The sequence below is a fragment of the Hordeum vulgare genome, chromosome 2H, assembly GCF_904849725.1.
Source record: "Hordeum vulgare subsp. vulgare chromosome 2H, MorexV3_pseudomolecules_assembly, whole genome shotgun sequence".
NCBI lineage: Eukaryota > Viridiplantae > Streptophyta > Magnoliopsida > Poales > Poaceae > Hordeum > Hordeum vulgare.
The window spans coordinates 309601036-309628602 of NC_058519.1; positions in this window are offsets into that span (position 1 = coordinate 309601036).

Below are 27567 nucleotides of genomic sequence, written 5' to 3' on the forward strand. Positions count from 1 at the left end.
TTTTTTCTCAATAATGCTACTGACTCAAGCTTTCGAATGCAAAAAGAATCACTAAATTCCGAGATCGTATGAGGACTCAAAACATTCGGGAACAGACCTAGAAAATATTGACAAACTTTGTTCCTCACGTTCGGAGGGAAAAACGTCCTATTTAGAAGTCGATTTGGAGGTGACAATAATGAACAAGCTTGATCAACTATTCAGATGCGTCTCGTCGATAGCTCGAATTTGAGGAGCCAAAACGGACATCATATGAGGAAGATACTAAACAAAATTCCACGCAAAAAGCTACTAGGTTGATCTACTTATATAGGAGCAAGGGGTGGCGGCCAAGGAGGTGGGAGGACATCCCAAGGCAGCCTAAAACTAACCCTAGGTCATACAAGGCCTATGGGCCCAAGTGGAGGTGGTGCAATACCTTTCGACTTCTTGTTTGACTCGGATTCCGGTGCAAGGTCATTTTTTGATTCCAATTGGGCCTGAAAGCCAGTGAAATTTACATTGCATCCCAAAAAGAATCACGCAATTCGGAGTTTGGATGAAAGAGTTGAAGGCATTTTGATACAGGTATGTCTGTGCAGTCCGAATCTGAGTCGAGAACGTGAAAGACTTGGACTCTATCTTCTCTTGGGCTAAAAGTGACGTGAGAGAACTTCTTGAACAACAACTAAATATTTCCCTTCACATGAGAGGACCTCTTGAATAGCATCCAACCATTTCCTCTTCCCTTGTCATCACACGTGATTCATACAAGTGTTCGGCAATTCTCCATTTAGGCATAAAATAAAATTGGTGAAGTACTTTTGTTCCGGATAACGTAAATAAATTATTGCGTGAGTTTTATCATAAATCATCTCAAATAAATACACATATGGAATGATTGTGATAATATCAAAGGTAGTCATGTCCTCATCAGTCATATACCTTTTGTTAAGGATGGGATAGACAGGAGTTGGACACTCAACCCATCTTGCGAGGACGGAACGCCACTGAGGTTTCAGACCAACTTCAGTCTCTCCTCCGACATTTTGACGCACCTTTTGATCAAGGAGTCAACTAGGATTATCCAAGAGCTGCACCAAGTCAAGGATCTGGTTCGCACAGAGAAGATGAAGAACCGCAAGGTGAAGAAGGAAGGAGCACCCGTAGGACCACCTAGCTTTGCTTTTCGAGGAGGAATACCACCGCTTAAGGCCACTCCTCTTCAGAGTTGTCGCCTGAACACGGAAGAGTACACCGAACTCTTCGCCACCTCGCCAACCAAGAGACATTGTGATGGTCCGCTTGCTTATCCTACTCCTTCAAAGAAGGTAATCACTAATGAAAGTGAAGATGAAGATGAAGATGAAGATCCCGCAGAACCCGCTTATGAGACTCTATAGTCGGCGGCTTAGCAGTAGCAACGTAGGCAATCAGGATGTACTCCCGAGCGTAGGAGTTCTTGTATCGGTTTGTATGAACCACGAGTGTTGTGTAAGCATGTTGGATGCAAGTCGCATTCTGCCTTAGGCAGCTTGTGAGCAACTACATCGCTTGTTTTTAATCTAATGTAGTAGCTCTTTCAAAACCATTGGCAAAAAAATTCACACTAGCACAACATCAGACCCCCTCTTTACTAGAACATCATCGCTTATGATTTCAGCCAGTTCGGCAAATTGACATGTCTACTCCCCTGACAGGATCGTGAATGCAACTCGCAACAGCACCTTCGGCAACCCCGGCTCTGCCTCTTCAGGTCAGCAGCAGGGAACCGGAGGGGAAGCTCAAGCTGGAGATCACCACGAGCAGTCAGGCGATGTTCCACCGCCACCGCCTCCTCCTGAAAGCTTGACCATGGGTCAGTTCCTTCAAGCTCTTCGAGAGGAGTGTCAAGCCAACAATGCCGCTATTCAGCAGCTGGCTCAAACCTTGGTGAACAACCTGCCACAGAACGGGAATTGCAATGGTCGCTCTACTCTCTGTGAGTTCATGTGAACTACGCCACCCATATTCACGGAGACGACTGAACCATTGGATGCCGATGACTGGATCCGCACTACCGAAGACCTCCTCGCGCTGGTCAAGTGCACTGATGATCGTGAGGAAGTTCTCTACGCTTCTCACTATCTCGGAGGCACAGCCAGAGCTTGGTGGGATGGATTTCATATCATGCGAGAAGGGCAAGTCATCACTTGGGCTGTGTTCAAAGATGGATTCCGCACTGCTCACATTCCTCCCGGAATGATGACCATGAAGAAGCAGGAATTCCGAGCCTTAAGGCAAGGCAGTGGATCCGTCAAGGAGTATTTGCAGAAGTTCAACCTCCTGTCAAGGTACGTGCCTAAGGACGTCAACACTGAGGCCACCAAAGTGGAACGCTTTATGGAAGGACTGCAACAGTCACTCCAGTATTAGCTGGCTATTTGTGAATGCCGGACCTTCAGCGATCTGGTTAATAAGGACCTTATGTTGGAAGACAAGCGTCGTGCTATGGACGACACCTGTAAGTACAAGCTAATGGGTAGTGGAGGACCTAGTAACACAAAGCCACGCCCATGGCAGTCAGCTCCAACAAGACCCAACTATCAGCAGGAGCAGTACAAGTATCCAACATTTCGCCAGACCTACCAGCCTCAGCAGCAAGTCAACACCAAGCCAGCAAGCAATCCGCTGAACAACAGTGGAGTCAAGACCAATCTTCCAGCACAAGTTACCTGTTTCGGATGTGGACAATCAGGGTACTATTCCAGGCAGTGCCCCAACAAGAAGCCCGATACTCCGCGCCCCAATGCGCCAAATCCAGGCCAAGGAGGACCACGCAAGAATGAGGGTTCCCGCAATCAGCAGTATCACAACAAGGGGCGGATTAATCATATTTCCGCAGAAGCGGCACAGGAAGACCCGGACTACGTTCTGGGTACGTTCCTCGTCAACTCTACCCCAGCAACAGTATTGTTTGATTTTGGTGCTTCGCATTCTTTTGTTACGCAAAGGTTTGCGGAAAAATGTGGTTTAGAACCTACCTAGCTTCGTGGGCATATGGCAATTCAAACACCGGGAGCAGTATTGAGGACCAACCTAGGGTGTAGGAAGGTCGGGATAGTTATCAATGGGAAGAGCTTCTCAGCGGACCTCATTGTGCTTAAGTCGCAAGGCCTAGAAGTAATTCTTGGCATGGACAGGTTGGCCAAGCATCAAAGCATCTTGGACTGTGCCAACAGGGGTATTACCATGACAAGCGAACAAGGGGTGAAAGTCAAGTATGTCTCTGAGCCAGTACCCGCTCGAGTGCCACGGGTTAACAGCCTGTCATAGGAAGAACTCGATCGAGTGCTAATAGTCTGCGAGTACCCGGACGTCTTCCCTGATGAGCTACCAGGAATGCCTCCTCACCAAGACATCGAGTTCATCATTGAGATCATGCCCGGATCAAGGCCTATCTATAAGAAGCCTTCCGGGAATGGATCCAAAGAGCTAGCAGAGTTGAAAAAGCAGCTGGATGAGCAACTCAACAAAAGATCCATTCGTCCGAGTGCGTCACCTTGGGGATCACATGTTCTCTTCGTGTCCAAGAAGGATGTGACTATAACACTCTGCGTCGATTACCATTCTCTCAATGAGGTCACGTTAGGAACCAGTACCCACTCCCGAAGATTGAAGACTTGTTCGATCAGCTAAATGGAGCTAAGGTATTCTCCAAGATCGACCTCCGATCTGGATATTACCAACTGAAGATCCGACCAGAGGACATACCCAAGACTGCGTTCGTGACCCGGTACGGTCTATATGAATGCATTGTCATGTCTTTTGGGTTGACTAATGCCCCAGCTTACTTCATGTACCTCATGAACAAGGTCTTCATGGAATACCTGGACAAGTTTGTCGTGGTATTCATTGATGACATATTAATCTATTCCAAGTCCAAAGAAGAGCATGAGAAACACTTGAGGTTAGTATTGGAGAAGCTTCGAGAGCACCAATTTTATGCCAAGTTCAGCAAGTGCCAATTCTGGTTGAACGAAGTTGGATTCTTGGGTCATACAATGACCGCAAGTGGATTGGTAGTTGATCCCTCCAAGATTATTAAGGTAACCAACTGGGAATCGCTAATTGATGTGAAGGAGGTCAGGAGCTTCCTCGGACTCGCTGGATATTACCACAAGTTCGTAGAAGGATTCTCCCGCATCGCTCGATCCATGACTCAGTTCTTGTAGAAAGGCAAGAAGTTTGAATGGACGCTGGAGTGTGAAGCGAGCTTCCAAGAATTGAATAAGAGATTAACCACCGCCCTGGTATTAGTCACTCCAAATATCGGCAAGGAGTTTGTGAGATATTGTGATGCCTCCAGGACCGGACTCGGTGGGGTTCTAACGCAGGATGGCAGAGTTGTGGTGTATCTGTCACGGCAACTGCGCCCGCATGAGGAGAACTATGCCACCCATGATCTCGAGTTGGTAGCAGTAGTGCATGCCTTGAAGACATGGCGACATTACCTTCTCGGGAAGCGATGTGAAATATACACTGACCATAAAATTCTGATGTATATCTTTACCCAAAGGGAATTGAATATGAGGCAACAAAGATGGTTAGAATTAATCAAAGACTACGACCTCAACATTCAATATCACCCCGGTAAGGCCAATGTAGTGGTTGATGCCTTAAGCCGAAAGACCAGGACCTTGAACGTCATGCTCAAGGAAAGGCAACCCGCCTTATATGAAGAATTGGAGAACTTCAGGTTGGAGCTAGTGGAATCAGGATTCCTAGATAACCTCGAAGTCAAACCAAGGCTGGTGGATGACATCAAGGAGGCCCAAAAGGTTCATAGGAGCATTGAAGGCATCAGGAAGAAGATTCAAGAAGGCTAGGCCCCAGGATTCTCGGTCGATGAACAAGGAATGCTGTGGTTTTGGAAACGTTTATGCATACCCAACAAGGCTGAACTCAAGGACTTGATCCTATAGGAAGCTCATGATACACCCTACTCTATTCACCCCAGTGGTACCAAGATGTATCAAGATCTCCGAGAAATATTCTAGTGGCATGGCATGAAAAGGAAATAGTGTCTTATGTTGCCAAGTGTGACGTGTGCCAACAAGTCAAGGCTGAGCATCAGCGACCTGCAGGACTGCTACAACATCTCAAAGTGCCAGAATGGAAGTGGGACAATATAGGCATGGACTTTGTTACCGGCTTACCAAGGTCTAGTAGAGGCCATGACTTTATATGGGTTATTGTCGACCATTGGACCAAAGTGGCCCATTTTATTCCTGTCAACACCACTTATGATGGGAACAAGTTGGCTAGTCTCTATATTGAGCGTATTGTAAGACATCATGGAGTTCCCAAGGAGATTGTGTCTAATCGAGGCACACAGTTCACCTCTACATTTTGGAAAAAGTTCCCATAAACCCTCGAAACCAAACTCTCTTTCAGCACCGCTTTCCACCCGCAAACGGGCGGACAAACGGAAAGAGTGAATCAGATACTCGAAGACTGTTTGCTGTTCGCTGAGTTTTCATACAACAACAGCTACCAGTCCAGTCTCCAGATGGCCTCATTCGAAGTGTTGTACGGACGGAAGTGTCGCACCCCGCTCAACTGGTCCGGAACCGGAGAAGGACTGATTTTCGAGCCGGTAATTTTGCACAAGGCAGAAGAAAAGGTGCAACTTGTCCAAAAAAAATCTAAAGGCAGCCAAGTCACGACAAAAGAGCTATGCGGATTCTCGCCGCAGGGATATGGAGTTCGTTCCCGGAGATCTGGTGTACCTCCATGTCACTCCTCTCAAGGGAACCAAGCGTTTCCACGTTAAAGGGAAACTCGCTCAGAGGTTCATTGGACCTTTTAAGATCATGGCAAGGCGTGGAGAAGTTGCTTATCAGTTGGAGCTACCTCCGGAACTTTCGGGTGTGCACAACGTCTTCCACGTATCACAACTTTGGAAGTGTCTTCCAGCGCCGAATCGTCCCGATCTTTACAAGGACATTGACCATCAGGACATTGACGTTTAGCGTGATCTCACCTACCGCAAGATGCCGATCCGCATTCTGCATGAAGCTGAGCGTTGCACCAGAAGCCGCACCATCAAGTATTTCAAGGTTCAATGGAGCAACCACACCGAAGCAGAAGCAACATGGGAGCCTGAAGACTATCTCCGATCAAAGTTTTCAGACCTTTTTAGCACCTAGCCTAGGAATCTCGGGGAAGAGATTGTTCTAAGGGGGATAGGTCTGTCACACCCTGTTTTACTACCACATTCTCTGTACTGTTAAAATCTGAGCTTGTTAAAAAAATTTCAAAACTAATGATGTGAGTGCCATGATTATCATTGTATGCTTGTGTGTGTGATCATGAGATGATAACAACCCATTTCCCAATATTGAATTGTTTTCTAAAAACCTTTACTTGTTTCTGATCAAGTAAAAAACCTGCTTTGAGTTGCACCACATGCTTTTGATGTCAAGCAATGATGCTACCCAAAGTTGGAGATGTGATTTTAACTTGTCTTTATATTTCAAAACCACAAAAATAATTATTTTTAAAATTATTTCCCTGATTTAATTGCATGTCCATTTCTGAGGCCAAAATTGGTATTCCTACATCGAATAATACTTTTCTGCCGTAGAAAAATCTGATTAAATTTGGAGATGCTCAGAAGGACATATATTTTTCGTACATAAGATTTTAAACCCTATTTTATATTATAATTATTTGGATAAAACCCTAGAAACCATTTCTGTCTGTTTTGAACTTTTGAAATATTTCCAAAGGAAATATTCTCAATGAAATCCTAGAAAATTCCAGTGGTATCCCTAAGCCATATTTGGTGTCCACATAAAGTTTCACCTTGATCCAAGGTGATTAAGGACCCCAAATAACCCTAAAACCCCTTCTGTCCAGATTGAAGTTGGAGCAACTCTACATAGCAAAGTTTGTCCAATGATGCTGCAACTTTGCAGGAGTGCCTAATACCTCAAACGACGGTTCCACACCAAAAATGGGATTTGTGAGACTTAGTTTGCCCACACTCTCTTTGGAAGGGACATATCTGGTCAAATTGAAGTGTTTTCAAGTTTACAAAGCTAAACTTGTCCAATGGAGCTCAAACTTGGTGAAACCCCATGTTTTAGCACCAAACCCAAACCTGTTAAGTTGCAACACTAGTGGTGGGGTGCAACCCCCTCAAACCATTGTCGAGCACCTTCTGACAGATGGGAAAAAGCCACCTTAGCCACAGCTAAACCCAACCCCTTTGCTCCAAACTCATAGATTAGATGGCCAGTATGTGTATCTAACCCTAGTCAACTGGCCCCTCACTGGTTCAAAGTGGAAAGGCGAAAAACTCCAATTTAGGCTTCAGTTCAAGGCTGACAACACCATTATTTCTTGTCTCCTTTGACCAGCCGAAGCTCCCACAAGACCCAAACGGCTAGACACACTCCCAGCCAGTGCCAAGACATGCTAGACACGTCCAAAGTGCCTCGGAGCGCATCAGCATGTCGTGGCATGCCAAAACTGCGCTCTGGGCGCGCTACAGGAAGCCACCGAGGTGGGGGCAACGCTCTCGGCAAGTTCCAGCCTCCCCCGAGGTGTCCAACCTCTTCCCCGACAACCCCTCTGCATCGAGCAACCCTCAGGGGCCCTCCTTCCCCGCGCTAGAGCTCGTGCGACGCGTGCCCGCACGCACCAGAACCGGTCAAGGTTGCGCGGCTACGGATGCTCGACTTCTCCCTCTGTCCCTCTGCAGCAGATGGTTCTGGCAGTCCAAAATCATGTCCTGAGACCATAGTTTCGACTCCAGCCCCTCTGTGCACCCCCATGTGCTCGACGGTGAGTCACCTGTGCCCCTGAATCGGCTCACCGTCGCGGGCCTATTTATAGCCCTCCCCTTCGCTCCACCACCCCTCAGATAGCTTCACCACGACCACTAGCACCTCCCTAGCCACCCCAGCAAACTAGCAGAGCCCCGGTGCTCGAGATCGACTGAGGCTCCTCCGCTTCGGAGCTCTGGTCGATCTCCGGCTACACGATGGCTCCTGCGCCCCTCGACCTACCAGAATGATCCCCTCAACCCAGGAATCTTTCCCCCAACTCGCCCGAGCATTTCCGTGCCCCTATACACCTCCTCGACCACCTCCCGAAACTCCTCCACCGCGGCCTCCTCGTCACTGGCGAACCCCTGCCCCTTTGACGTTGTTCCGACCACCAGCAGGTAGGCACGTCATGGCGAACCCATTCCTATCCTTGTTGGGGCTTGAGAACGTTGGCAGACTCCCCGGCGTGCTCCTCCTCCTTTCTCGCTAGAGGTAGGAGATGACCCCGACAAGTGTGTCCCACTTGTCGGTGGCCCAACCTCCTCCCCCGCGCTGCCCGCAGCCGCTGACCGCAGGGCCCCGCACGTTAGGTTCAAACCTGATGCCACGCACGCTTGGGCAGGCTGTCGGCTGGCCATGGGCAGCCCAGTTCCAGGTCGAGCCAGGCCAGGCTTAGCCCATTTTTCTTTATTTTTAGAAACGTGATTTCTATGATTTTTATAAAAACATTTAACTAGTGTAAAAATAAAAAAATTCCACTGTTATTCGTCTAAAAATATGTAGTATTTAACGATATGATTGGGTGAATTTTTCAACAACTATTCTATTTTACAAATTGAAAAGGACTAAACGGGAATAGTTTTGCTTCTGTTCGGGTAATTTTAAAAATGTTCCTTCATGAGAATTTGAAGCCAATATTTTTCAAAATGACAACTTAGATTTATCAGTAATAAAGAACATTTTTAAAATAACTTTGTGATTTGTTTCTGTGTGAGCTATTTCTTATTTATTCTTTTATCGACGATAGAAAATTCGTGTGACGAGGGAATCGGAGCGGAAGTCCTCGAATACCCCGGATACCTAGCTGACCAAGGCAAGCAGCCCCTTGACCATAACTGAGCATATGTTATATTGCATGTTAATATAGCAAGTATTTCTGTTGCATATGATCATAAGCGCCGGTAAATCACTCACGTGATTTTTACCGATGGCTCCCCGGGAGAACATGCATTGAGCTTGATCCTACCCATGAGGGTCATGCTATTATCATGTTGGAAAGTAATGCTAGAGTACATAGAACGAGCATGTTGTTGGTATACATCAAAGTCTTATGAAAACCCCGTCGGGTGCCACTCTTGCCCGAGGGTGATGATATGTTAGGTGGCCACTTTTGGTGAAGTGGTGCACCGGGTATTTTGAGTGTGTATGGTTTTGGAAATGGGATTAGATTTATGATGTGTCGACCGTCCCAACCTTACCAAGTACGACCACATTACCCCTTATGGGACGGGGTTATGTTGATTACTCTCGTCGGTTTTAGCAAAGAGCCACACTACTAGTGGCGGGAGTGATGTGTGGTCACTCTCGTGATGGGGTCGTGCCAGGTAGGACGACTATGCCATTTTTATGATTTCCAGGCACACCAGTTGTCCCCGCATGGTTGATACTGTCCAGAGTCGGTGCTCGTAAGATGAACAACATGTGGGCTGGGTACCAATCAAGTGGACCTCTTTGTCTAGTATCGTCAGAAGAAAGGCATTGATCGGGTACTTACCTCGGGTATGTTATATACCGCGAGTCGTGGATGACACAAAAGTTTCTCGGATCTCGTGGGTCCAATGTACTACCTCCGCAGAGTGTAAAACTATTCGAATTCCCGTGTTCACGGTCAAAGAAAGTTGGGTAATCCTGCTTAAACTACGTCCAATTGTTTCCGCATAATCCAAGTGTGTGTGAGTGGTGATAAAAAGGAGTTATTATGAAAGTAATGATATGACCAAGTTTGGTGACTTGGCATATAAGGTGAACCCGGATGGTTCAGCCTTTGGCAGATAGATTGATATTTGTAACCTGTTCTTCAAAATTAATTCTTAAACTTGATGCATATTCATGATCAAACCACCATGATGAGTTCCACCAAAGATGCATATTATGGTTATTCTTCACATTCATTGTTCATGTCATGGGCTGTTTGCGAGTACATTCGAAGTACTCATTGGCTTGCCACTGGTTATGTTATTGACGAGACATGGAAGGACCAGAGTTTGGAGATCAGTATGTATTCGGAGACGCCCCTGCAAACTAGGACGCTCCCAAGTCAGAATGTCTGTCGGTGTAGGCTTGATGGCATGGGCACCCGCTTAGCCACTATGATTTCTGCTTCTAGTTGTATTTGAGTGATTTTGCCTTAGGCCCTACTTTGTGAACCTGACCATTTGGTCTTGTGTTGTAATAATCGGTATTTGGATGTAAGACTCTCTTATTCGGTATCTGTGTTTGGTGAGCATTGATCTCTAGGATCACTGAGCACGGCTATCTCGACTCGTAAGTCGGGGTCCCTAGATCAGCTCGATCCAAATGATAGTGTCGGGCCCATGGAACTGGGGGTATCATGGCCCGTCTGCCTGCGAGGTCAAACTCGGCGTTTGCCCAGGGGCCGAGCGTAACTCTTTTCAGGCCCCACGAGCTAAGCCCTTGAGAGGTCCTCCGCCTCACAAGGATAGACGGCCCGTGATGCTAGGAGCCCCGCCAAGCGCACTCATGAGGGCATATCTTGAGGGCTTCTCACTAGGCCCTCGCAGGCAGGGTGATGAAAGCTCACTATGTGGGGTCAGACGGCCCCACACCGTCACGTGGGCGATGCGCGCTGCACCGGGCCGTGCTAGGAGCCGGGCCAGTAGGATATCCTCTTTTTTCTATGGAACCGGGCCACCACTAGTCCCTAAATAAACCCAGAAGTTTTCCCCTTTGATATAAGAAGACTAAGGAAAAAGCATCGCCTGGGAGAGGTCATCACTGAGCCCACCAGCATGCCGCAATAGGAATCTTTTGCAGGAGAGGAACACTTAAGTCAGGATAGGCTGCAGTCATGTCCCCCTTCAGAATGGTCATTATGGTAACACATCCCGCATTGTGTTTTCGATGGAAGACGACCAAGCCAGTATAGGAGAGGCCAGGCTATTACCATAGAGGGGGGAACCAAAGATCTAGCAAGAACACACCCTTGTATTCTCTCTCACCCTCAAGCAATCCATACAAACAGGAGTAGGGTCTTACATCGCAATGTGGGATGAACCTGGGTAAACTGTCATGTCCACCATTCTTCTCGCTTAGCATGAGCACGCCGGACTGTTGTCGTGAGGTTGCAGAGTAGAGTAGGATGGGAGATCCTGCGCTCCTCAAGTTCGAACCTCTTGGGTCCCCAGAGCCCTGATTCCAAAATATTGCGCACGAGGTAGGGGTGTGAAGCGATTCCCCCGCTCGGTTTTCGCTCCGGCTTTGCCAACTCAATGGACCCAAAATATTGCACACGAGGTAGGGGTGTGCAGCGATTCCCCCTCTCAGTTTTGGCTCCGGCTTTGCCAACTCAATGGACAATGCTCGCTACGTACATTTCGAGCGTTGGCCGGCCCGCATCGCGTGAAAAGTGCCTGCTGGCCATGACAGCTATGTTCACCGCCGCTCCGTCGACTCCATTGCTACGGCCACGATCGACCCCATGGCCAGAGAGCCATGGGACTCGTCCATTCACCCTTCCGTAGAGCAGGACGGCTTCACTGCCACGTCATCCTCCCCGCAGGTCCACCTAGAGCATGTGGATGCACAGGGCGCGTCGCTCATGGCGCGCGAGCTACTTCACTACTGCCTAGCGGACACGGGCTACGATGCATGGTTGGGCCGCATCACCGAGCTCGTCATTGCCGCCGGAGAGGCCCCAACACCCTCTAAATTTCATCGTCTTGTACCAACTCGTATAGGGGATGTGGCGCACAGAGCGGCTCTACCCCCTCCCTTGCATGCTGACCCGGCCAAGCCGTGACGCGGTCCACGCTAGTGCGGACAGCTTGACGGGGCACCAGTGCGGGCCCGAGACGAGTCCAGTTGCCAGTTGTCCCCTGTGCGCCACGTGATGCTCGCATGATCCTCAAACAACAGTGTCCGTGCCAGGTATCAATTCATCCAGAATGTCCTGGAGGCCGTATGCCAAAACCGGACCACCCTTGCCCACTACAGTAGCTCGAGCGATGGGCCTCCCGAGGACGCATGTCGACAAAAACCTCTTAAGGCACGCTTGTGGGACAAGCATGCCTTTACTCGGCCTCCACCACCACCCAGGGACCAGTGTACCCATGTGGTAGCTTGCATCCTCGGCGAGGCCCGAGCGCTCGCGTCGGACCACCTGTTCAGGCAAGTCCTCCATTAAGTGAGCGCCGCCCTCCCGAAGCCGGAGGCCGCGCGGCCCCTCAAGTGGTCGCGATACGCCATCACCTTTGGCCCAAAGTACAGCCTCAAGTTTGCCTCCGCCGTGGCTGCACTCCACATGCTGTTCACCCCCATCATTAGAAATTTTGCGGTCATCGAGACCCTCATCGACGGGGGAGCTGGCCTAAATGTGCACTATGTCGGGATCTTTGAGGCACTCCAGGTGCCTTATGACCAGCTGACGCCTAGTAGGTTGTTTTCGGAAGAGACCGAGGGTTCAACTATTTCCCTGGGGTAGGTCCGTCTTCCCATCACCTTCAACATGGGTTGGAACTACCACATAGAGATCATCAACATTGAAGTTGCGCACATTCACCTACCTTACAATGCAATAATGTTTTACCCGGCTCTGGCCAAGTTCATGGTGGTAACCCACCATGGTTACAACATACTCAAGATGCATGGCCGCAGTAGCGTCATCATCGTCGCCTCCAACAAGAGAGGTGTAGCCCATTCCCTTGAGCGCGCCTTCCGGGCTGTCGTGGTGAGCACTCGGATGGCGAGGGAGATGTTGGACCTCACGTGAATGCGCCCCACAAGAGAAAGGCAGTTACTGCCTTCCTCAAGCTCCGGTGAGACAAGGTGCGCGCATCCGGCACTAGCCCCGCCGGCGATGGTCTCACCCCAGCATGGGAAGGTTCACCTACTACATCCCTCAAGTCATGCTCAGGGGTTGCCGTCGGGAAAACATCCGACCTGACTAGCGTGACAAGAGACGGGCTTGGGTGCCATGTGGAGGCGTGCGTCGACGCGCACCTCCACACACAAGAAGCTCACGTATACTATTCGGACTTGTCTAGTAATGGCGCCCTGAAGACCTTAGGGGCCCGCCGGTCCCGACGTTGCGAGCCTCTGAGATCTACTTTACCAAACAGTGAGTCGCCTCGACGTTGACATAAATACGAGGTAAATTTTTGGTTATTCGAACCGCAAAGACGTGCCCGGTTATGTTCCCTTTGAGTTGGCAAGGTCTCACCCTTGTAGCACCCTTGTTTCTTTAAGTGGAGAATGATGGGGTTATGGCCCCTAGGTATGCCAAAGCAGATGAAACCCCACTCCAAGACATTTGGGGGCCGGTTGCCCCCTGTGCTGGCTAGCGACAGGCGTCCCGTCCAACTGTCACATTGCTGGCTGGCTGGCGACTGTCGGCCCGACCGGCTGGCCCAAACAGCAGCCAACAACTCAGGGCCCGTCCCATCTGCCCGTACGAACATACGTCAACAAGACACTACCCCAACGAGGGGCACGCATGGCTATAGTGCATGTTGAGAGGTCCCGCGGGGCTATATGACCTAATGATGCAAGCAGGGCGAGGCTACACGACCCCGGTCACCCCTAAGGCTGACCGGGCGAGCCGGCCCTGTAGCAAGCCTGAGTCAGCCCGCTCCCTGACGACGGTCATGCTGGCCACTGTGGCGCCCGGCCGGCGGGCCCCGTACTGGACAAGACTCGACAGCCAGCTAGACCCGCGACCAGCTAGAGAGGTTGGCAGTTGGGACCCACCAGTTCTTTCCCCATTACTTTAATCGCCCGGCTAGCCTATGAAGCCGAAGTCGAGCGCCAAGAGAGAGGACTGGCACCAGAACACTTGACACACACCATACACCACACACCACTGAGGTAGCAATACTAGTAGCAAGAGGTCCATCTTCCTCCTCATGAATAGCTCGAGGAGCATCCTGTATTGTGACCACCTATAGTCACGTCGGTAGGCCTAGGGTTTTACCTCATCGCAGGGCCCTGAACTTGGTTAGATCGGTATCATGTGTCTCGCGCCTACACCAGTCCCAGAAGCCGCTGGCGCCCGTCGGCCACAAACTTTGAACTAAGACACTAAGTGGAATCTACCATGAAAATACCACGACAATTGGCGCCCACCATGGGGCCGGCAGCGAAGCTGGTCGAAGTTACGTTGGGGCGGGACCATTCATCGCTTCCGGCAAGCGCTTGGCTCACGGCCTGGTCATGCGCTATGGCGCGTGCGACAGGGTCAACGATAATGCCCACCACCTCGAGGACACGGACTTCCCCACCAGGGGCTCCATCATCTCCTTTGGCATGAATCGTGTCTATGTTATGGTCATCCCCGACGAGTACCCTACCGAGGATCTTAGCTATGATGAGTTGTCGTCATCTGACGATGACGACCTCTCCTCCGACCTCAACAACATCCGCACCGGTCTAGAGGTGATGACTCCTGCCTCATTGGGTGGCATGTCAGCATACCGGACCCCACTACGTGCGTCGGTGGACACTCTAGTGTTGGGAGGGAGTGACCAACGACAATCTATGGGACCTGGGAGTCCCCCTTTACGGTTTTGTAGGGGGCTCAGGTGCACGAAGATCATCAATCGACGATATCACACGTGAGGGTTTATACAGGTTTGCGTCGCTCGGGAGTGTAAAACCCTATGTCCTATTTTGGTGGTAATTGATTAGGTGGGTTCAAGTACAGGAGTGCAACCGCCCAACAAGGATGCTCGAGAGGTGCAGCTACGCGTGTAATTGTATAGAGCGTTGACCTCCCTCAACGTAGCCATGGAACACCTTTTATAGGGCAAGGGTTTACCAAAGTGGCTACAACAGTCTTTTTACTAGGTGTACAGTGCGTATTACAGTGACGGAACTTCTTGCCAGGATAGGTAGCGAGAAATACCTAACACTAATGGACTGGGACATGCGCGTTGAATATGCCATGAGGTGGAGCACTGGCGACGTCTCCCGACAAGGATTGCCTCTCTCTATTTCGTCAGCGCAGCTACCTCCTATTCTTATGCCATGCCACATGATAGGTGTCATTACAGCTGTAACGCGCATGTTTCCATGGCCACGTGCCCTTGCCAGCTCTGCCTGCCCGCTTGACACCTCGGCTGATGTAGACAATTAGCCCTTGGTGAGGTGGAGCAACGTCTTCAAAGGCTTGGATCTTGTCGGGCACCGCGACCAGACGACTGCATAGGTCGATGGGAGTTGTCGCCCCACCTTAGCATTGTTCTTGGTTTGCCTTGGGGCTCGGAGCGAGCCCAGCAAGGAGTTGTCGGCCTGGGGGCTGCGGTTGCCCGTGCCTAAGTCAGGGGGACTAAGGACTCTAATTCTTAGTACACCGATAGTAGCCCCCGGTCATACGCCATACACGCGCACGTGCAGCATGGTTGGGCGAGGCCCAAAATAGTGCGCGTACATGCGTGGCTGCTCTTCTCCGTAGTCATGATGACCGCGAAGACCGTTTCCACCATGCGCAATCCTGTGAGGGAGGACATTGGTGGAGAGGGGCGAGCACCCAAGCTGCACACTCTGCAATGACTGGTCACATTTATACATGGGCGGCCAGCCCCCTGGCCTTCCTCGAGGTATGCAGCGGGGACACGACGTGGCGCCTCCTTTCTTTCCACCATTAAATGGCGTTGTTCCCCCACGTGTCTTAACTACGCCTTGGATGATGTGCGATTCACCATTGGTCGAGGAGGGCAGCCGCTGATCACGTGCGCTTCGGATGTGCGTTCTCCCTGGACCATAAGGAGCGACCCCACCCCACTCCTCCTTGTGCTCGGCTCTATAAATATCTGGAGGACCGAAGGGATGGAACAGCTCACTCCTGGTCTCTTGCTCCTCTCCACTACCTAGCGTCTTCATTTTCTCCCTCCGTTGTTCCTTCAGCGTGCTCCCTCCGCGATGGCGAGGGGTCGCGGATGGGCTCGAGGCTCCAGGGGTGCTTGGAGGGCCAACTCCTAGAGCCTGATCTGCATCGTCGTGATGGCGGCGGGGGCTGGCTCCAGTTCTCGCGGACGGTTGGCTAATACTCGTGATCTGTGTTGGGTTTTCCATGAAGGGGGACGGGTAATTGCAACACAAAGTGAGTAAGTATTTCCCTCAGTTATGAAAACAAGGTTTATTGAACCAATCGTAATATCAATCCCTAACCGACTTCAGTAGCTACACACAAAAGAAAAAATAGCTTGCACCCAACGCATGCAAGAGGGTTGTCAATCCCGTTGGTCTTGTTATTTGCAAGTGAATGGGGTGTGTAGATAATTCGAGATAATTTTAAAATGGAAGGTAAAGTAGAAGTAAATAAATATCAGCAATGTATTGGAGGTTTAAGACTCGGGATGCTTGATACGTCTCCAATGTATCTATACTTTTTGATTGTTCCATGCTATTATGTCATCATTTTAAAATTGTAAATACATTGGAGATAGATCAAGCATCCCCAAGCTTAATTCCTACTCGTCCTCAAGTAGGTAAATGATAAAACATAATTTTTGATGTGACATGCTATCCATGATGTATGCTTTTTCATGCATTCTCATTGAGAAAAGATGAAGTAACAAGTATGCATGTAAGGGTATTTGCGGGACATATGCCAGGGGGTGGCTTAGTTCGAGGTTTGGGGCTAATGGGCTCCACGGCGTCTGGGAACGGGTGTAGGCGCAACACACATGACCCCAATCTACCCAGGTCTAGGGCCCTCCGGTGAGGTAAAACCCCTTGTCCTGCCTGTGTGACTATATGGGAATCACAGTACAAAGGCTGCTCCTTGAGCTATTTGCGAGGAGGGAGGCGGAGCTCTAGCTTCCAGCCTCATTGCATCAGTGGTCTTTCTCTGGTGTGTGTCTCGGTGTGTCTCTATGTTTCAATGTGCGTCTGACCCGTCTTCTGCATTGCCCCTCTCTAAGGGCTGAGGCGTGGCTTTATAGTGCAGCCTGATGTGTAAAGTGGTAATGGTAGGACAGGAGGTGGGGGGGACCTGCCAGCCTCTCCGGCTAGCTATGGGGTGTGCCGGCTGTCGCGTCTAGTGTGGCGCGGGGCCACCAGCCATGTGCATTAGTGACTAACGAGTTGGCATGTCCAGGAGCAGGTAGAGGGGAATGTGGCTACAGGGCCGTCTCGACCGGTCAGCCTCGGCGGTGATCGGGCCCATGTTGCCTTGCTGACCCCTTCATCATTGCGCCTGTGGCCACGTCGAGCGTGTCAGCGTGTACTGCTGGCACGAGAGCCTCTGTATCATTCCTCTTTTCTTTCCTTCGTGCGGGAGTACGGCTGAATGGGACAGGAGCCAATTGGCCAGTCGAATCCCGCAAGTTGGCGTAGCGTGCGTTGGCCAGGCGGGCCTGCTATCACCACCCGGACGGTCGCGCGCTAGCCAGGCGGGCCGGCTATCGCCAGCCGGCCCGGGGGTAATATCCCCATCAGTAGCCCCCAAAATCGTTGGGGTTCAGTATCCTCCGGACGAGGGGGCGAGCAGTTTTCTCCATACGCCTGATCGTGTTGTCGAAACTGAATGACCAACTCGGGCCGACAGGCGACGAGGTGTCTTCTAGCCAGCTGGAACGGTAGACTGCCAAGGTTGTAGCCGGCCAACGCGGCACCTCGGGTTCCATGGCGTTGCTTCGGTTCTGGCGCCGGTTGGGGTGCGCCATGTGTGTGCCGGTGGCAAACAACAGGCCTGCCACTACCTGTGCAACGGGACTTTGCTGCAGGCCCGGCCTGACGTGCCTTGGTCCATACGTGAATTTATTGCGGCTGCGGGCCCCCGGTTGGGGTTCCACACGCAGTTTAATGTGTGCGGGGATCGTGGGTTAGTGCGGGGCATGGGCGCAACCGATCCCTCGCCCCCATGTCTCCCCTGGGGCTTTAAAAGGGGAAGGGGAGGCCGGTTTTGCCATTACCTCCCCTCACTCCTGCATCCTGCAAGTTCGTGTGTCGTCGCTCTCCTCCTTCGTGCTTCCTCCTTGCGCCCACAGCACTTCCCCACGGTCGATCTGCTGGGGGCGTCTCTCTCGCCTCCTCTTCTCCAGCTCACCGCCGGTGGCCGAAGGGATGGGTGTGCTTCCCTCCGGCATGTGGGAGGGCTCCGTCATGACGGCGGAGCACATCGAGTACCTCTAGCCAACGTGAAGCTTCCGTCCATGGAGCTTGTTGAGGCCCGTGTGCCCTGCAAGGAGCGAGTGCCGGAGCCCCGCGTCGACGAGCACGTCGTCTTTGGTATGCATTTTCTTGTTGGCTTCGTGCTGCCGGGGAGCATCTTTTTTCGACAGTTCCTTGAGTTCTATGGGCTCGACATGCATCATCTGGGGCCTAACTTCGTCTTGTACCTTATGTGCTTCGCTATGTTGTGCAAGGCGTATCTCGGATTATGGCCCTCTCCTTCCTTCTCTCGCCACTTCTTTAATTTCCGCGGCTAGGCGCACGACAACATATCGTACTCCTGTGGAGGCGCGGTGGTGTACAGGCGGGGCGGCTATCGGCTTCCAAAGATGAAGTGGAAGGAGTCCTTCAAAACATGGCACCGCACCTTCTTCCGCGTCTGCAGCATCGGCTTGGTGCGGGATTGGGTCAATCTCCCGCCATTCACCGATGAGCCGCTGACTCGAGAGCACTAGAACCTCTACGTGCACGACGACAAGCTGGCGGTGATCGACGGCCAACTGCAACAGCTTAAGGCTTCACTGGGGCTGGTGGCCCCGGACCGGGTGGAGGCCTTTATCTCCCGCCGAGTGCTGCCGCTGCAGGCGAGGCTGCACGGGATGTGCGACATCAGCGGCCGCAAGGACCGGAGCCAGCTGTCCACAGTGGACCTGTCGCTGAGCAAGATGGCCGCCCGAGTGTACAAGATCACCAATTTCTACCTGGATGAGGAGGCGTGGAGTCTCGGCCTCCCGCTGTACAACCGCGACAACGTGCACCAGCGGTAACTCTTCGTCCGACTAAATTTGTCCCCCTTTTGCTTTCTTGTAGTATTTGACGCGTGTCTATGACGCTCCTCAGCATTTTGTTCGGGGAGAACATGCCGGATGGCCCGAATATGGAGTGCTTTGACCCGGGCTAGGATGAGTCCGATGCCGAGGACTTTGAGTCGAGCGAGGATGGCCCCGAAGGCTCCAAATGCTCCGAAGGCTCGGACGTGCCGAAGGTGTAGGAGGACGACGATGGCAAGGAGGACGAGCCGACCGGCGCCTTAGCCGGCAGGGCGGGGACGTCACGTAACCCTCCCAACGTGTCAGTTTGGGACAGGACAGACGGCAACAATGACAAAGTGTAGGTGTTGGATGTGCCGCCGACTATAATGAGGTTACCTCGGGGCCTTAATCGATGAAGGAGCATGGAGGAATGCTTGCCGGCCCGTCACGAGATGGCGGAGGAACGCCTCCGGGACAAACGGCTGGCCGAGAGTTCGATAGGTGCCCCGGCCTCCACAAAGATTCGATCGGTGGTTCTGCTAGAGGCGCCCTTCCGCCGACATGGAGGAGTGTTAGGTGAGGAGCCCACGACATACCCCTTGGCGTCGGGTAATATCTGATCGAGGCTCGTGCCCCTTTCTTTTCTTCCTTGGTCGCCGCGTGGCGTTTGAGCTCGTGCTCATTTGTTTCGTTTTGGCAGGGCAGCTGCCAACGCTGGTGGCGGTGGCCCTTGAGGCCGAACAGGTTACGTCTCTTGCCGCGGAGCATGTGTCGACGGATGCTTGAGTGGGATCTTCGCTCGGCCAAGGCTAAGGCCGCGTTGGCTGCGGGTGCTGGCACTGGTGGCCCCTCAGCCAGGGCGACGAGTGACGACACGGCGCCGACAGCCCCCGAGGCTCCTACCGCGAGGACCTCGCCGGTGTGTGTAGAGGCGCACTAGGAGCCGCCCTCGGAGGTGATGGTACCGCCGGCTGGCGAGCCGGTAGCCGAGCAGGTGTCTCATTCGGCGTCCGACCCAGGGGTCAGAACGGGCATGAGGCCGATGACGCCGGTGGCGATGGCCGAGCCATGGTCACCTTGCCAACACAGGCGTCCCCGCTAGGGCTGGCGGTGGCGGGCGCCGATGGCGGCGCCCAAACCCAGTCGCTGTCGCGGGTGATTGCGGAGTGGGGGCAGCTGAACCGAGGCCCGCCCGTGACTGAGATTGTCACCTTCGTCCATTCGGCGGTGACCAATCTCAAGCTGACGGAGAGGGCGCTCCAAGTATGTTTTTTGTGGAGCATTTCCTTCCGTCTGTTCTATGGTGGGTGCACGCCAGCGCATCCATTGGGTGTAGTCCCTAAGATTTGGGCCGGCTACAGGGCTGCGTGGCAGCTGGGCCAAATCTTATCTGCTTTTCATCTTCTTCCCCTCTTCAGGCTGACCAGGCAAAGCATGAGTCGCTCTTCCAGGAGGCGGTAGCTCTATGCTGCTATATCAAGAACTGCAATTTCAAGATCCGCACGGAACTTGAGACTCGGATGGCCGAGCTGGAGGCGGCCAAGGGTATGTTTTTTTGTGGTGGTGGGTGCACGCGAGCGCACCCACTAGGTGTAGTCTCCGAGATTCAGGTCGGCTGCGCGATTTCGCGCCAGCCGAGCCAAATCTTATTTGCTTCGTGTCATTGTAGTCTAGCCAGCTCCTTATTTGATTTCTGTGCACCGACGTCCATTCCCACAGCCGAGGTGGAGGAGCCGCATCAATCGCTTACCGATGTTTGTGGTAAGTGTGACGAGATCGCCGGGGAGCGCGACCGGCTAGAGAAGAACCTGGGTGCCGAATGGCCAGCCACGGTGTTACTGAGGGTGGAGGTGGAGCAGCTCGCTGGGGTGCTCCGGGAAGAGAAGGCGGTGAAAGAGGCGGCACATCACACGTCTGCTACCAGCGACGAGGTGGCGACGGCCCTCCGGGCCGAGTTTGCTCCGCTTTGGGAAGAGACTCCCCAAGCAATGGCGCTCAAGGAGAGAGCAGAGCGGGAGGTAGATGCAGGCGCTGGCGCAGCGGGCCGTGGAGGCCCGACGGGAGGATTAGCACCGATCCGGATGTCTATGCCGATTGGTCGACGGAGGAGATGGCACATGCCTGCGAAACCCGGGTGGACTACCTTCGGTTCCTTTGGGATCGGCTCCTCAGGGTGAGCCAGAACGTCATTCGGGCCCTTTGGTCCGACCGGGTGCAGGGTATTCATGTGAACCAGGTCGCGACGTGGCTGGAGCACACCATGGACCGATTCGACGCCTGGAGGGCATCGACTGCGAGGGGCGGCGCCAACACCGCCCTGACCTGTGCTCTCTCCTGGTATTCAGGTATCTACATGGACCAGCTCGCCACCATGAGGGCAGCATCGCAGGTGGATCTATTTGCGGCATGGGGAGTTCATCAGCTTCAGAGCCCATGAGCTCGCTAGCTATGCGGTGTTGGACACCTACTACCCCGAGATGGGCAACGACGGCATGCCCCTCCTGAAGCATGACTACGGTGTTCCCATCAACGCTAGCGACAAAGAAGTAGCATCCAGCTCGGAGGAGCCCAAAGGTGATGTTGCAGCCTCCGACATGGCCGCCGGGGGCACGACCGAATGTTATGTCTGAGGGATGCAGCCGCCTGCTAGCGATGCTGAGGTGCCGCCGACTGGCAAGGCGGAGGCCAACCAAGGAGCGCCGCCAGACCCTAATGCTTAGATGAGCCAGACGACCCCGCCCGCTGGGACCGGGAGGTGGTGCTCTTGTAGCAGTCTGTTATGTTCGTGCTTTGTTCAACTTCAAGTTTTTATAGACTAGTCCGCCCACTAGGGGTGTAATTTTTTATTTTAATGCACTCTCGGCCTTGTGCCGCTATTTTTTATTTAGCACTGCATTTTTAGTTTTCATATGTTGTTGTCTTCCATTTCGTTCGGTACCTTTCCTTGCTTTAGTATTTTTCCTATGTGCACAACTCCTTTGCCTTTTCCCTGTTGGCCAGCCGGCTTGCGGACTGTGGATGGACAAGGAGTGGGCTGCCGAAGGCGGGGTGTTGGTACTTTGGCTTTTAGCAAGTTGGGTTTTTGAATGGACTGAGCTGCATGGCTGGACCCGGCCCACCCCCTTGTTACAATTTCTCATGTACTCCGACCCTTTTGCCTGTGCGCCCGCCGGCTGGACAGCCAGGTTGTGGTCTGCGACCAACAAGGGTTAAGCTGCCGAGGAGGAGGAGCTATGGTACTTTCCCGAGCCGGGTAGGGATTGGGTGCTCTGGCAGTCCCCAAGCCGGCTGGGCCGGCAAAGAAGAAATAATCGGACCACAACTAGGATGGAAAAGGTTGTCCCCGATTACTGCTCTGGGGTTCCGGCTGGTCATTGATTGAAAGTAGGGTAGATTCATACATACACTTGTTGAACTATAAAACGGGTTGAGGAGTTTTTCATTCCACAGCCGCTCTGTCTCGGAGCCGGAGGCATCCTTCTTGTTTTTTCTTGCCTTCTGAGCATCTATTAGATAGTAGGCGTTATTGCTCAAAGCAATGTTGACGATCAAGGGGCCCTCCCATGGGGCGGAAAACATGTGGTGGCCTGCTGTCCTTTGGATCAGCTGGAGCACCAAATCGCCCTCTCAGAATCAGAGTGGCCTGACCTGCCGGCTGTTGTATCGACGCAGGGCCTACTGGTAGATGGTTGTTCTAGAGCGCCAGCTCGTGTGCCTCCTCGAGGAGGTCGACGTCGTCTTCTCTGGCCTTCTTGGAGTTGGCCTCGGTGTATAGGGTGACCCGAGGCGAGTTGAACTCGACGTCGGTGCGGATGATTGCTTCAGCCCCATACAACAAGAAGATTAGGGTGAACCCGGTCGACCGGTTGGGTGTGGTTCGCACGCTCCATAGCACAACCAGCACTTCCTCAACCCAAGCACCGACCGAGCGCTCGAGTGGCTTGACCAGCCTAGGCTTAAGGCCAGCTAGGATGAGGCCATTTGCCCGCTCCGCCTGGCTGTTTTACTGTGGGTGGGCCACCAACGCGAGGTACAGCCGGATTCCTTGCTCGCTGCAGTAGCGGGCGAGTGCAGCCTTGGCAAAGTTGGTGCCATTGTAGGTGATGATGCTAGTGGGGAGACTGTAGGGAGCGCGAGGCAGCATGGTGGTCGCACTCGCCCTAGTGAATGTCGAGGAGGATCTCAGGAACTTTATCCGCATCGACACAATGCTTGAAAACTCTAGACACATTGTGTTTATGACCTCATTGATGATGATGGTATAGGCGGAGGAACGCCTTTTGATTTGTTGATCCTCGACCACGTTGGTAGGCAGGGTGCCTCTTTTGACGTACTCGAGGAAGGGCTGCACCCAGGACGTGGCCGTCACCACTGTTAGCACGGCCGTCGTGGCTGATTCTGTTGGGGTAGGGGCAGCAGGCGGCTGGCCGGCTGCTGTAGTCCCCGAGTCGCGAGGGAGGGACCTCGAGGGAGGGCCAATAGCCCCCGAGCCAGCTGGAGCAGGTGGCAACATGGCTGGAGCCGCAACCGGTGGGGTGCCAGCTGTTCCTGAGTCGGCGTCGAGAGCCACCGTGTCTGTCGGGACGAAGATGGACTCGACTCTGGAGAAGGTGTGATGTACGGCTTGGGAAGGTGCTCCAAGGACATGCCGGGTGGGATTGCTGCCAGGTGGGGCCAATCTTTGCCAGCGTGTCGACGACCTCATTGTTGGCTCGAAGGATGTGGTGGAACTCACAACCTTCAAAACCTCCAATGAGTTGTTGGACCAGGAAGCGATACTTGGCAATGTTTGCGTCTATGGTGTTGCATTCACCAGTGACTTGTTGCATCACCAGGTCGGAGTCGCCAAATCAAAGGACGGATCACACGCCGATCTCCCTGGCCAACCGGAGGCCGTGGGTGAGAGATTCGTACTCCGCCACAATGTTCGACATGGTGAAGTGGATCTGGAAGACGTACTACAGCCGGTCCCCCTTGGGGAGGAGAGAACGATGTTGGTTCCGAGGCCGGTGCTTATCTTCGAGGCATCGACATGCAGGCACCAATGGGTGGAGTCGGAAGGCGGTGGCGGTTACTCCGTTTCTGCTCAGTCCACGAGGAAGTCTGCCAAGGCTTGCAAATTGACAGCGGTGCGAGACTCGTACTTGATGTCGTGGTCGGCCAGTTAGAGGGCCCACTTGGCAATACAGCCATCCGAGTCCCGGTTTCCCATGATGTCCCCAAGGGGAGCGGTGCTTACCAATGTGACCTCGTGTTCCTAGAAGTAGGGCTTGAGCTTCCATGCCGCCAGGAACACACTATAACACATCTTCTCGTAGTGAAGGTAGTTTTGCTTGGAGGTGGACAACACCTCGCTCAGGTAGTAGACCGGTCGTTGGATTGGCTGGGCTCAGCCTGGCTGCGAGCGCTCAACGGCCATGACGATGCTCACGACGCGGCTTGTCGCCGCGATGTAGAACTGCATCGGCCCTTTGTCTGCCGGCGCTGCCAGCATAGGCGCGGTGGTTAGCGCACGCTTGGGGTTGTGTAGGGCCTGGTCGGCTTTGTCACTCCAAACGAAATGGTCTCGCTTCTTGAGCACACGGTGGAGTGGGAGGGCCTTTTCTCCCACCTGGCTGAGCGAGGCGACGCAGCCGGTGACCTTCTGGACGCCGGCCAGGTCAGTCGGCCGGGCCATCCGCTCAATGGACCGAATTTTCTCCTGGATGGCCTTGATCCCTCGTTTGGAAATGAGGAAACCAAGGAGCTGGCCGGCTAGTATGCCGAACACGCACTTTTCCGGGTTCAGCCAGATCTCGAAATGGCGCACGCTCACGAACGTCTCTTTGAGATTTCCAGGAGGGTGCAACTTTCTTTGGTGTTGACCATAGCGTAGTCTACATAGACATGTACATTGCGGCCAAACTGCTTGTAGAGGCACCGCTGCATGCAGCGCTTGAACATGGCACCAAAAAGTTTCATCCCGAACATCATCGTAATATAACAAAACAGCTCGAAGGGTGTGATGAAAGCTATCTTGAGTCGGTCGGACGGATTTAGCTTCATCTGCAGGTAGCCTGAATAGGCGTCCAAGAAGGACAACAACTTGCAGCCAGCCATCGAGTCGATCACTTGATCGATACGGGGTAGAACAAATGGATTCTTGGGGAATGCGTTCTTGCTACCTCTTGAGCTTGCATTGGTTTTCCCTTGAAGAGGAAAGGTATCAATCGAGTAGGAGGAGCAACCAAGCCTCCAATAGTAGTACCTACACAAATAATCAAACACTTGCACCCAACGCTATAAAGGGGTTGTCAATCCCTTCACAGTTATTTGCAAGGATGAGATCTAACACAAATGGATATAAAATATTGCGGAAACAAAAGTAAGTAAATTCTAGGAATTTATTTTTGGTATTTTTGGTTTATAGATCTTAAAATATAGTATGGAATATAGGCCCGGGGGCCATAGGTTTCACTAGAGGCTTCTCTCATAAAGGAAAAATACGGTGGGTGAACAAATTACTCTCGAGCAATTGATAGAAAAGTGAATAATTGTGAAGATATCCAAGGCAATGATTATGCATATAGGCATCACGTCCGTGTCAAGTAGACCAAAATGATGCTCCATCAGGTACTATTACTCCACACATCGACCGACTCCTGCCTGCATCTAGAGTATTAAGTTCATGAAGAACAAAGTAACACATTAAGTAAGATGACATGATGTAGAGGGATAAACTCAAGCAATATGATGAAAATCCCATCTTTTATCCTCGATGGCAACAATACAATACGTGCCTCGCTACCCCTACTATGTCACTCAGTGAGGACACCGCAGGATTGAACCCAAAACTAAGCACTTCTCCCATTGCAAGAATGACCAATCTAGTTGGCCAAACCAAACAAATAATTCGAAGAGACTTGGAAAGATATGAAATCATGCATAGGAGAATTCAGAAGATACTCAAACAATATTCATGGATAATCTAAACATAAACTCACAATTCATCAGATCTCGACAAACACACCACGAAAGAGTATTGCATCGGATAGATCTCCATGAAGATCATGAAGAACATGGTATGGAAGATCAAAGAGAGGGAAGAAGCCATCTAGCTACTAGCTATGGACCTGTAGGTATGTGGTGAACTACTTGGAGTTGCAATGGAGTTGATGTAGATGCCCTTCGTGATCAATTCCCTCTCCGGTAGATTACTGGAAAAGGCTCCCAGATTGTATCTCTCAGGAACATAGGCTCCCGACGACGTAAAAGTATTTTCGTGGCTCTCTTTTGTGATACGGGAATATTTGGGAATTTATAGGCCGAATAATATGGTTAGGAGACCTACAGGGGGGCCACGAGCCAGGGGCACGACCACCCGCCTAGGGCGCGCCCTACAAGCTTGTGGCCTCCCCGCAGTTGCCCTACCCCCGACTCCAAGTCTGCTGCGTGTCTTCTAGTCCCAGAAAAATATTTCCGGAGATTCTGTTCCGTTTGGACTCCGTTTAATATTCCGTATCTACAATACTCAAAAACATGGAAAAAACAAAGAACTAAACTAGTCTCTAGATTAATAGGTTAGTCCCAAAAATAATATAGAGCATCGTATAAATGCGTATACAACATCCAAAACAGATAATATAATAGCATGGAACAATAAAAAATTATAGATACGTTGGACAAGTATCAAGCATCCCCAAGCTTAATTCATGCTCATCCTCGAGTAGGTAAATGATAAAAACAGATTTTTTTGATGTGGAATACTACCTAACATATTTATCCATATAATATTCTCTATTGTGGCATGAATATTCAGATCCATACGACTCAAAACAAAAGTCTGATATTGACATAAAGACAATAATACTTCAAGCATACTGATAAGGTAATTACTTCCTTTCAAAATACCATGGTCGTAGAAAGTTATCTCTACAAAATCATATGGTCTCTCTATGCCCCATCTTCACCACGCAAAGTATCTAAGTCATGCACAACCCCGATGAAAATCAAGCAATTATTTCACACCTTTTATGTTCTCAAACCTTTTCAACTCTCACGCAATACATGAGCTGAGCCATGGATATAGCACTATAGGTGGAATAGAGGTTGCAAAAAAAAGGAGAAGATAGTGTCACATCAACTAGGCATATCAATGGGCTATGGAGATGCCCATCAATAGATATTAATGTGAGTGAGTAGGGATTGCCATGCAACAAATGCACTTGAGCTATAAGTGTATGAAAGCTCAAAAAGAAAACTAAGTGGTCGTGCAAAAGATATAATTCCACTAGTTATATGAAAGTGACAAAATAGGAGACTTTCTATGAAGAACATGGTGCTACTTTGAAGCACAAGTGTGGAAAAAGATAGTAGCATTGTCCCTTCATTCTTTCTCTCATTTTTTTCTTTTTTTCCTTTTTTTGGTGGGCTTCTTTGGCCTCTTTTTTTTCTAGGGCTTCGCTGGCCTCTTTTTTTTGTTAAGTTTGGATACTCATCCCAACTTGTGCGGGAAACATAGTTTCCATCATTCTTTTCTCACCCGGGACAATGCTCTAATAATGCAAATTATCACACTTTTATTTACTTACAACTCAAAGATCGGTGGTGTTGCATGGCAATATATCTCA